Source organism: Gavialis gangeticus, unplaced genomic scaffold (genome assembly GCF_001723915.1).
Source record: "Gavialis gangeticus isolate Ggan-Ray unplaced genomic scaffold, GavGan_comp1, whole genome shotgun sequence".
In the NCBI taxonomy this organism is placed as follows: Eukaryota; Metazoa; Chordata; order Crocodylia; family Gavialidae; genus Gavialis; species Gavialis gangeticus.
The window spans coordinates 115497674-115507966 of NW_017729032.1; positions in this window are offsets into that span (position 1 = coordinate 115497674).

Genomic DNA, 10293 nt, shown 5'->3' on the forward strand with positions numbered 1-10293 from the left:
AATCATGCTGACTGGCTGGCTGCTGCTGGACATGGCCAACCATGCCCCCAAACCCCACTGCAGACCTTCTCCCATGCCTCACAGTGAGGCTTCCAGAAGAGCCCCAAAGTGACTTCTTTCCCTTGTTAGTTGCACCTGCCTTGGGTTTCTAGCCTGCCTGCACCTCACCATAGTATCCTACCACCTGTGCCCATTCCCACAGACCAAGGCACTGTAGCAACTCCTGCTTCTCATCCTGTACAACTCTCACTGAGAGAGGCTGTGGGACATCACATGTAGCCACCTAGACATTACCCAGCAGGTGGTCACCATGGGACATGGCTTTCTGCCCACAAGCCAACAGCCAGCTGTCCTATGTGGGGACACCTATTGCACTCTAAGCCTGCCAGGAGTCCTGAACTGGGCCACAAATGTTCAAGTGAACAACAAGGATGAGGCCACCCAGGATGCCATGGATGTCAGGGTGCTCTGGCACCACCTCCAAACAATCAAGTGTCAGTTCTGGGCCCATGCCACCAGCAGCAATTGGTGGGAGAGGATCATCCTGAACAGGTTGGATCATGAACAGAGGGTCCAAAGTTTCCACATATGCTGGACCACCTTCATGGACATCAGCACCCAGCTGCCCCTGCTATGACATGCCTTTATATCAGCATGAAACCACTCCTCACTCTAGAAGGTGGCCACTACTGGCTGTTTCTGCTCAATCATGACCTGGTTCTGTATGGGCAAGTCTACAGCCAAAAAGATCATCTGGGATGTGTGCCTGGCCATTCAGAATGTCCTGGCCAGCCAGTTCATCCACCTCATCAACCCACAGGAGGTGGCCACCGGCTTCTGCCACATGGGCTTTCCCAACTGCATGGGGGCCATGGACAGTACCCATATTGCCATCCTCTGCCCTCCCCAAGGTTCATCAACTGCAAGGGCTACTTCCCCATCATCCTGCAGGAAATTGTCAATCATTAGGGCCACTTCATCTACAGCTTTGCTGGCTGGGAAAAGTGCTGTGTAGTGTACCTTCAGACTCCTCAAGGCACCTCAAGGTGGAGGAGGAGAATCTGCTGTACCTCATCATCAGACATCCTGGTTTTCTCTTATTAAAAAAACCCTCCAGTTTTTGGATTTAAAAAAGTAACCCAAAATCCACATTTTCCATTGCTTAAAATGAAAAACCAGGTTAGATAGATAGATAGATAGATAGATAGATAGATAGATAGATAGATAGATAGATATTAGTGGTGTTTCATTTTAATCAGAGAAAAGTAGATTTTGGGTTACTTTTTTTTAACCAGAAATTGAGTTTTTTAAATCTGAAAACCAGGATCCCTGCTCATCATTGCCACATGCATTCTCCACAGCATATGTCAGACCAGGGGGAAGATCTTTCACAAAGCCTGTTAAAAGGAGGTACTGCATGCAGATTGGTAATGGTGTACCAAGCACCTGTGGCATACAGAGACTAGTGGCAGTGACCCCCACCACAAATTGGTCACTCTAGGCCCACATAGCAGCAGGGAGATTGGGTCCATGAAGCCCTGGCTGATTACCTCCTGATCCAAAGCATGCACATGTAGATGTGGGGGAATGCTGGGCAAGGAAGATATGTCCTTCAGTTTACAATGTTACAGTTGCTAAGTTTTTCTTGGTTTTATTAAATAAAAACCATTGAACATTGCCCATGTCAGAACTTGGTCCCTCTTCCCCATTGATGTAAATGAGCAAACTTTTGGAGGGGGTGGAGACAGGGGGCGGGGACAGTTTGAATTAACTTTTTGATCTGGTAAGAGTGGGAAATGGGATGGGAGTTGAAAAAAAGGGGAAAGCCACAAGGGTAGAGACAAACACAAATTTGGAGGCAGGAGCAGAGAGAAGGGGTTTTAAACCTAGCATACTAATTCCCATACTCAGGAGTGAAGACCGGGAGTTTATCTGTTGGGTGATCCAAATTCAACATTCCAATTGAGAGGGTTATGGGGCTGTGGGGCAGGAGACATTACCACAGCAGAGGCTGCAGATTCCTGGTAGTCCCTCATGGGACAACCCACCTATTCCCCTCACCCCCCATGCCCTGGGCCCCTGTCTTCCTCTGTCGGGAACCTGACCCTGCAACCCTTGGCCATGCATGGGACCTGCCTCATTTCACAAGACTGAGACTAGAACCTTGGGTTGTCCATTGTTACTCTGGCTGCAGCAGTTCCCCACAGTGAGATGTGGTCCAGAAAAGTGGTTGTGGGGAGCAGAAAAGCTCCCCTTGGGCTCAGGGAAGAGGGAAGTGTCCAGGATAATCTTGGTCCAGGGCCTGGGCACCCCAGTGCTGCTCTCTTTGACCATCCATACCTATTGAAGCAGATCCCACCAAGGTCCCTGGGTTGCTCATTCCACTGCTTCTGTCTGGGGTTTTCCTCCCATCCCTCTGGCTGCCATTTTTCCATGATTAAAATGAAACACCGCTTATATATATATAGTGGTGTTTCATTTTAATCATGGAAAATGTGGAATTGGGGTTCTTTTTTAACCCAAAAATTGTTTTTTGTTTTCTTTTTTTAATCATAGATAACAAGAATACTGGCTCATGAGCTCCTCAGTGGTGTGTCCCCCATGGTTTTGAGCCACTGTCATGCCCCTAGTTCTCTACCCTCTCATGTGCAGATGTTGTCTGTGCAGTTTGACAGGGGAAACAGTGCCTTTGTGTAAAGTCTCCACTCACACTAAAAAAATGTGTATGGGAATATGCATTGAGGACCATCCCAGAACTTAGCTGAACACTCATGCAGAGACAGCAAATTGTAAGTCCACTGTCTTGCTCCTTTCCCCCTAGGATCTGGGAGTCAGGCCACTACTCTCCACCCTATAAAATGGAGACTGAGGTCCTGGTTGCACAGCAGGTAAACAGTGGTCCCTGCACTGGTGCTGGGATGGCTTTCTGGGGAAGGAGGGGCTGGGTCCCTCTCCAGAAACTTCAGGAGACACCTTCTCTGCTCCATCAGGGGATCCTGGGACCCAGAGTCCTTCCAGGATTCAAATCATCCCCAGACTGGACAGGGACTGCCTGCTCCGGGGAATGCCAGAGGAGCTCTAAAACTTTCTTCCACCTCCTTCCATTACAAGAGAAATGTTTCAGCATTTCTGAGGTGAGGGTGGCGGTGGGACTTGTGGATTGCTTTGTTTAAGGGGTTAGGTTGCATGAGCCTAGGATTTGGCTGTGATTTTGGGAGTGAGGTAGGAGTTGATGTGCTCTCAGGGTTTGCAGTAGGTAGTGGGGAGGGAGGTCATGCTGTTCAGGACCAGGATGAGGCCACGATTGCAGAAGAAGAATGGTGGTTGTTTTGAGGGGTCAGTAGACTGTGCTGGGAGACTCAGAGTTGCCTGGCTCCACTAGACTTTCCCTTGGGATCAGATTGGATGGAGCAAAAGTGCTTGAGTGCCACCTGAAAGCCTCTCGAGATGCGCAACTCAGGGGTCACCCTGATAGTAGAATTGGATTGGCTGTGATTACCGTTCCCATACAGGACTCCTGTTGTCACTCCTGCCATTCTTAGACAAGGAGGGAGGAAGGTTATTGTTTGCCTAATGTAAATCTGTTTCTTATTGCTGCTGTACTACAACTCTGGCAGTTTTGCATTGATAGCTGCATGTTATCTTGTACCCCTGATCTTGCCATCCTATTTGCCACCCAGTCCCATGGTGCTGTTAAGCAGGATAGGCTGCAGAGCCCTGATACCTGTTTTTTGTTTGTTTTGTTTTTTATGTTTTCCCTACAGAACTCAATAAATGATTTATATGCTTTTTTATGAGTCCAAGGTTGGGAGAAGAGGGGGGAGGGTGACTCTGGTTCTGTGCCAGTGTTCAGGTTGTCCAGAAGGGGTGGTCACCTCCTCACAGTGGCTGAGTGTGGCCCTGAGAGACAAGGAGGATGGTGTGAGTGAGATTAGTTATGTTCCCACAGTCTGGGAGATGGACTTCTAAGTGCCCAAGACTTTGCACCTTGGCTCTGCACTCAAGTAAGAGAGGGACAGGACGGGAGTGGGGAAATGGTTTTCCCAGTTCTGAAAGAAATAAACCTCTTGAGCAAGTAGCACCCTGGGGCCCTGTGCTTCATTTCCCCAGCCCCTCCAACCCCCACCATCCATGCACTGGACCCCTTCTGGGGTTCTCTTCCAGCTAGAGAACTGGCAGAGGCTGCACACTCTTGGTACATGGTTTTCATGGATGACTTCAACCACCCTGACATCTCATGGGAAGAACATTCAGCCAAATATGATCAGTCATGAAGCTTCCTGACTTGTATTGATGATCTCTGTTTGACTTAAGAAATGTACAGGCTGAAAAGAACTGCTGAATCTGGTACTGGGCAAAGGGAATGATATAGTCAGTGACCTGAGGTTCAAAGGGAAGCTTGATGACAATGATCATGACTTGATCTCTTTCTGTATCCATTGCAAAGCTGGCAAATCAGTCAGCAATGCAGAAATTCCTGACTTTAGGAAAGCTAACTCTCACAAGCTCAGGAGTTTGGTTGTTGAGGCCCTGAGAGACCATTATCTGACAGGGAGGGGAGTCCATGATGAGTGGTTGCTCCTTAAGGACTTGATCATAAAAGCACAGGGAAGTCAATTCTGGCCCATAGAAAAGGTCACAAAAAGGCTTGGCTCAGTAGGGAACTCATGGAGCTCCTGAATATGAAAAGGGAAGCTTATTAGCGATGGAAGTTGGCAACTACCTTTAAGGAGGATTATGCAGCACTGGCCCATACCTGTAGGGAGCAGACTAGAAAATCCAAGGCTGAAACCAAACTCAAACTGGCTATGGGAATCAAGGACAATAAAAAGTCTTTCTTCAAATACATGGGAAATTGGGAAGAGAAAAAAAACAGGGAAACATTGGACCCCTGCTAAAGCAAGTGCGGCAGCTGACAACCGACACCCATGAAAAAGTTAATTTCCTCAACAATTACTTTGCTTTGGTTTTCCACCAGCCCAAAGGGATCACCCTGCCTAACAGAATGCAGGACTTCCAGGGTAAGGGTGAACATACACCTATAATAAGTGAAGATCTTGTAAAAGAACAGCTTGAAGGGCTGGGCATCCACAAGTCAGCTGACCTGGATGGAATGCACCCAAGAGGAGTGGTCAAGAAAACAGGCCTTATGAGGAGAGGCTGAGAGGAATGGGACTCTTCAGCCTGGAGAAGTGAAGGCTCAGGGGTGACTCGGTGTCAGCCAAGATGTATAAGATGTAGCATCAGGAACTGGGAGAACGTCTGTTCACCAGGGCACCCCAAGGAAAGGCAAGTTCTAAAAGTCATAAACTGCTGGAAGACTGCTTTAGACTGGACAGAAGGAAGAACTTCTTTATTGTCCAAATCTTCAGAGTCTGGAATAGACTCCCCCCATAAGTGGTGCAAGCATCTACTTTGGATAGCTTTAAGAAACACTTGTATGCTTATCTTGCTGGGGTGATCTGACCCCAGCTGACTTCCTGCCCGATTGAGCAGGGATCGGACTCAATGACCTTGCAAGGTCCCTTTTAGCCCTAATGTCTATGAAATCCATGATGCCATGATAGTGCATTGTGATTATGACATCTGTTGAGACTACTAGCCCCCTAGAGTCAGGGAGGGACAAGGCTGTGTCTGCTTTCTGGAGACAGGATTGTATGGAGGTCTTTGGGCTGGCATTGAATCATTGTTTTGCTACCTCCGTGTCCCACTAGATGTGGTCGCATCCTGCCTGCTCCCCTTGCCCTCTTCCTGCCCCAGGAGCTTCATGTTTTTCCTGGTATCTGGGTCCCTGTCATGGCCATGTGCAACAGGGCAGAGCTGTAGCTGCCCAGGTACTGGACCATGCTTGCTTGGTGCCAGACTTATCACTGGAACCAGCAGGAGAGTTGGACATGGGTGCTGCAGGTGCTGCAGTGGTGGCCCCTGCTCTGGAAGTGGGGAGGTTAGGATGCACTCTGGGCATCTGGGATGGGGTACCAGGGAGATATCAGATGAGCAGAAGTTAAATGTGGGGCCCTGGGTAATGTGGGGCCCCTGCAGGACATGCTTGGCAATCTGGTGGTTGCACCAGATGAAAAAGCTGAGCTCTTTAACAAATTCTTTGCCTCCATTTTTCTGAGTAGGGACCAGGACATCTCCCCCACTGGGATTCCAGATGGACTCAGGATAGGCAACACCAGGCCTAGGGTCAGGGGGACCTAGTTAGGGAACTTCTGGTGGTGGTGGACATGTTTAAATCAGCAGGTCCAGATGCTCCCCACCCCAGGGTGCTGAGGGAATTGGAAGGGGTTATTGCGGAGCCCCTGGCACAGCTTTATGAGCACTCTTGGTGCTCTGGCCAGGTGCCAAAAGACTGGAAAAAGGCCAATGTGGTCCTCATTTTAAAAAAATAGAGGAAGGTGGATCTAGGTAACTATAGCCCATTAGTCTTACCTCAGTCCTGGGGAAGCTCTTGGAGGAAAGTATCCAGGATCACATCTGCGAGGGATCAGCAGGGCAGATTATGCTCAGGGGCAACCAACATGGGTTCATTAGGGGCAGGGTCTATCAGACCAACCTGGTTGCCTTTTACAACCAGGTCAAAAAATCCTTGGATGCAGGTGTCATGGTGGACATAGTCTTTCTGGACTTTAGGAAGGCCTTTGACACTCTCTCTCACCACATTTTCATTAAAAAACTAGGTGACTGTGGCATTGATGCCTACACATTCAGATGGGTTGCAAATTGGCTAAAGGGCTTCACCCAGAAAGTGGTGGTGGATGGGCCATTTTCGACCTGGAGGGATGTGGGCAGCGGAGTCCCACAGGACTCAGTCCTCAGGCCTGTACTGTTCAACATCTTTATCAGCAACTTGGACGAGGGAGTGAAAAGCACCTTGTTCAAATTCATGGATGACACTAAAATGTGGGGAGAAGTGGGCATGCTAGAAGGGGGGGACAAGTTACAGGGGTGGGTGGATGAGAATAGGATGGGATTCAATACTGCATCTAGAGAGAAAGAATCAGTGGCATACCTATAGGCGGGGAACTCCGTTCTCATCAGCACAGAGGCAGAAAGGGATCTTGGAGTCAGTATTGATTCCAAGATGAACATGGGCTGCCAATGTGAGGACACGGTCAGTAAGGCTAACCGGACCTTGTCATGCATCCACAGATGCATCACAAGCAAGTCCAAGGAGGTGATCCTCCCCCTCTATACAACATTGGTCAGTCTGCAGTTGGAGTACTGCATCCAGTTCTGGGTGCTGCACTTCAGGAGGATTATGGCCAGCACTGAGAGGGTCCAGAGGAGGGCCACTCGCATGGTCGGGGAAGCAGAACAGGCCCTACAAGGAGAGGCTATGGGACCTGAACCTGTTCAGCCTCTACAAGTGAAGGCTGAGATGGGATCTGGTGGCCGTCTATAAACTTACCAGGGGGGAACAGTGGGGAACAGAATAAGCTTTGTTCCCCCAAGCACTACCTAGAGTAACTAGGAGTAACAGCCACAAGTTGATTGAGAGTAGGTGCAGACTAGACATCAGAAGGCACTCCTTCACAGTCAAGGTGGCCAGGATCTGGAATCAACTTCCAAGGGAAATGGTGAAGACCTTGAGTGTCTTCAAAAGGAGGCTATATGATCACCTAGCTGGGGTCATATGATCCCAGCATTCTTGCTGCCCATGGCAGGGGATTGGACTTGATGATCTGCTCAGGTTCCTTCCGACCCTAACTCACAACAAATTGGTATCTGTGCAGAGATGGGAATGAAGCCAGGGTGTGATACACCTCTAGCAGTGACATTTGAAAAGATATTCCAGGGTACACAATTTCAGCTGCAGTCAGAGGGGTCAAGGACCTGGTGGAGGTTAATACCTATGGTGGGGTTCTCATGAGATGGAAGGTAGAGGATAGGCTTCCAGGTCCTTGGTCATAATGATCTGCCCTTGATCATGCATTAAGAAGCTGAAGTTTAGCTGTAGGTTTACCTATGCCTCTAGTTCCTCCAACATCCACAGCACCATTGAGATGAGATTCTCAGGGACTACTGGTTTTATACCATATGCCCTGTGGCCCACCATGGACCTGCTCCTGGGCATTTGGTTGTCTTGTTGTCTCCTTCTGTGGTGGGTGGCAGGTTTATGCTTGAAAATTCTCCTCCCCACAGTCTCCCAAGTTAATCCATGCAAACATCTGCCTGTTGTGGTTCCCAATGTAGAGCTAGTGCTAGTTATCTTGCTCACCCTAGATAGTGACAAGATCCCTGCTCTCCTTGTGGCACCAGTTGAGTGACCAGGGTTGCATCCTGGAGGAGGATGAAATGGACTCATCTATGGTACATGGAAGTGCCCATGAGCTGTCAGCATCCAGGGGTGGGTGAGTGTCTGGCTGTAGTGAGTAGGTGAATGGCTAAATGGATGGAAGAGTGAATGGATATGGGTACAGGTCCCAGCATCTGGTTCTCCCTCTCACTCCATGGAGGAGTGCAACCACTGCTTTACTGGATCTTCACTGTCTAGGCCACCCCTATGACCTCACATTTTCCAGGGGCTTCCAACCGACATTCCTCACTGCCTTGGCTTGTTAGTTTCCAGGGACCTCTATATGACAACACTGGGTGGCTGGCCATGCCCTGCCTGAGCCCAAAGTTTCCAGGGACATCCACCTGTCTGCTCTGGCTGGAAGGATCAAAGTGCTTTGGGAACCTGTATTTGCAGGCCAAAAATATTTCTGGCAGGACCCCAGGAGCAAATGGCCCAAGTACCTGCCTGCAGTGGTTGAGCCGCAGAGGTAACAGGGTCTTCTCCATACTGGACCAGTCCCAAGATTCTTCTCCCCCCATCACTCCCATCCCAACCTACCAGAAGTTCATTGTCTGCACAGGCTCCTGCTCATGAGGTTCCTGGATCTGGCCTATGAGATGTGGGGTCTGTGGGACTGTGCCTGAGTGCAGGTCCCTGCAGGTCCCCAGATGGATATGTTCATGGTTGGTTGGGGTCTATGGAGCTATGACTGAGTGAGAGGGTGGGTACCCCAACTGGGTGCTCAAGAACTGGGGTTGGGATTCATGGGGCTGTGTCCAAGTGCAGGGAGTTCTCCTAGGTTCAGTGCTAGGGTGTGAGTCTAGGTCATGGGATGCATTATGATGGTGTGTTGGGGATGCAGGGGCAAGGGCTGGAGACTCTAGTACCTTGGCCCCAGGGCCTGTGCAGGAGACACAGCTGCCATGCTTGATCCCTCTAACATCTGTCTCTGGTTGCCAGATGGCTGAGGTGGGTCTGGAGAGAGGGCCTGTGCTTGCTCAGCCCTGAGGCCTGCTGGGTGGGGTCTGCTGGACTCCTGGGCATGGACTCACTCTTAGTGCACCTCTCTACCTAGCAGGGTTACAGGAAGGCACACAGCACACTGTGATGCTGCAGGAGAGCAACCTAATTTGATTTGATAGAGGAATAGTACAGACATTCAAATAGGTCAGTCTAATCTGAATTGGTCTTGATTTAGTGTGCCTGGGATACAATCTATTCTACATTACTTGTGCTGTTATTAGACTGGTCTATGTGTGATTTAGATCAATCTAAGTGTAATGCCTGTATATAGCAGAACCAAGGCTATGGGGGTGGTCGTGATACCCCTTGGTGGCCCTGTGCTTTTTGCCTAGTTCTAGCTCCTTGTGGTACCTTCCCTTTTCCCTCACTTGCCATACCTTGATGTAAATAATGATACTTAGGGAGGCTGTCCAGGAGCTACAATATAAGCCTCAGTCTCTGCCTACCTCTCTCATGCACTCCTTGCCTCTGGTCCCTGTCTCTCATGTTTCTCAGGATCTGGGTCTCGTGACTCTGATTTCTCCTTTTCAGTCTTTGGGCCCACATAGGTCTCAGACTCGAGTCAAGTCTTGTTTTTATACCTCTCAGTCCCCTGGAGTCCCTGACTTGGGCAAAGCTGCTTATGTACTCATCAGCAGGCATCTTGGTTTTCTCTGATAAAAAAAAAATCCCTAAGTTATGTATTTAAAAAAGTAACCCAAAATCCACATTTTTCCATGATTAAAATGAAACACCACTAATAGATCGATGGATGGATGGATCAATCAGTCTGTTAGTGGTGTTTCATTTTAATCATGGGAAAATGTGGGTTTTTGGTTTTCTTTTTTTAATCCTTTTTTTTTTTTTTCTTTATTTTTTTTTATTAGAGAAAACCAGGATCTCTGCTTATCAGCCTCCTGGATCCCCAACCCAGGCCAGGCAGTTCTGGTGCCACTCAATCCCCCTATGGTCCCCGACCCCTACAAGGATCTATATAGGGTGCCTGT